Consider the following 309-nt stretch of genomic DNA (forward strand, 5'->3'; position numbering starts at 1 on the left):
TACCGAGAAATATCTGGTACATTCCTGCCAGAGCCCCCCAGCCCTGCCGTTAAGGATTCAGGTCTTGTCTAGCTGCATCAACACAGAGAAAATTAAGCCCTGCCTGTAGCTCCGCAGCCAGCGGGCACAAAGGCAAACCGCGCAGGGATATCACCCAGGGGCACAGAGACCCGAGGAGAGCTGGGGAGAGGGACCAGTCTGGGGAACAGGTCGCAGGGGGGGATGACAGGCAGGCGACCGGGCTCCAAGAAGCCACAGTGCTAATGGTCAAGCTCCAGGGCCCAGGAGGTCCCCAGCGGCATCTTCCCC

This window comes from Aptenodytes forsteri, unplaced genomic scaffold, assembly GCF_000699145.1.
Source record: "Aptenodytes forsteri isolate BGI_AS27 unplaced genomic scaffold, ASM69914v1 Scaffold136, whole genome shotgun sequence".
Taxonomy (NCBI): domain Eukaryota; kingdom Metazoa; phylum Chordata; class Aves; order Sphenisciformes; family Spheniscidae; genus Aptenodytes; species Aptenodytes forsteri.